Source organism: Octopus bimaculoides, chromosome 12 (assembly GCF_001194135.2).
Source record: "Octopus bimaculoides isolate UCB-OBI-ISO-001 chromosome 12, ASM119413v2, whole genome shotgun sequence".
In the NCBI taxonomy this organism is placed as follows: domain Eukaryota; kingdom Metazoa; phylum Mollusca; class Cephalopoda; order Octopoda; family Octopodidae; genus Octopus; species Octopus bimaculoides.
The window spans coordinates 56,995,243-56,996,823 of NC_068992.1; the positions used below are offsets into that span (position 1 = coordinate 56,995,243).

General features: G+C 34.9%; 1 protein-coding gene across 1 annotated transcript in view; it reads left to right on the forward strand.

The window, feature by feature from the left end:
- The window catches only part of LOC106884394 (metabotropic glutamate receptor 3), a 498,339-nt gene that overhangs the window by 486,846 nt on the left and 9,912 nt on the right, over window positions 1-1,581 (forward strand). The gene's annotated exons all lie outside the window — the stretch shown is intronic.

Genomic DNA, 1,581 nt, shown 5'->3' on the forward strand with positions numbered 1-1,581 from the left:
ATATATATATATATATATATATATATATACTTGTGTTTGCTAGTGCTCATTTGTATATATATATATATATATCACAAATATTAGTGTATGAGTATGTATATGTATGTGGGTGATTATACAAATTCTGTGGATGTGTTTTGTTGAAAAGAATGAATTAGCATATTTCACAATCCATTCTGAAATTTGACAAGCTTACTGCATAATTTTCTTTTGTTTTTCTCTGTAATTCTCTATTATATATTTAAAACTATAGAAAAACGTTTATCTAGTGCATTCTTTGTGCTTGAAGTATCAGTTTTGCCAAATATCTTGTTCATCTCGACATAGTTTTATCTATTCTTCTTTTTTCTTACACTTCTTAAAGACTACTCTTTGTATACTAACTGTGTACTGTTAAAACTCATTATCTTTCTAATACATCAAACATTAAGTGCAGTAAATATACAGAAGAGAAGATATTATCCAGAACTGAAACAACGTGTAACAGTCGATAAATGGCGTATGATGTTATATAAATGTACACTAAATGTGTTTGTGTATATAACATTTAAAAAAAATCGAGATAGAAACGAAGCAAAACCGGGAACGAAGCAAATCCGGTAACTGAACCATTGAATGCCTAACATGTATTTCTGATCATGTCTTTAATGTCCCTTCCATTGAATATCCATCCATACATCAATCTTCTTTGAGCGCTCTTTCTAGGAGAGTCGTGGTGGTAGAGACCTCAGGCACCTCCTCTATTAGAAGCAACCATCATTACACTTTCTTGTAATTCTTCCCTGCAGCAGGATTTTAATCGCATGCCTTTATTACTGGTGCTATGACCTCTGAATGCGTAGATGGAGAAATTCCACCTGGAGGGACTACTTGATCTTCGAGCTACGCATTCTGACGAGTAACGTCACACCAGAGATTCTTCGGAGTACATCATTTTCGTTCTCCTGCGTTTGCGATCGTATTCTTTCTGTCATTAGATAACATTCATAACCGTTGGTGAGGATAGGGACGAAAACTGAATTTACTGAAATTTACCTATTTGTTTTAGATGCATATGATGTGCGTGAGCAATTTACCTCAGTAGATTAATTTTTATATTGAAAGTAGGCAAATTTTCCCCATCTATTCCTGTACAACGCCGTGCATCTTCTTATTGATTATCTAATCACTATTTCGGCAAGTACGATGAAGTGTATATTTCGCTCGGGGGATCTTACAGAAGTGCAATTTGTGCAGAGCTATCTCCAGTATTTGTAAAAATGATTCAGCTAATATCAATCATGGAAGTGATGGTGTCTTTTCCTCAGTAATCCGTATTTATAATGCTTTTATTCTTTTATACTTTTATTCTTTTATTCTTTTATTCTTTAATTTGTTTCAGTCATTTTACTGTGGCCATACTGGAGCACCGCCTTTAGTCGAACAAGTAGACCCCAGAACTTATTGTTTGTTTGCCTAGTACTTATTCTATTGGTCTCTTTACCGAACCGCTAAATGACGGGGACGTAAACACACCACCATCGGTTGTTAAGCGATGGTGGGGAGACAGACACACAAACACACACACACACACACACACAC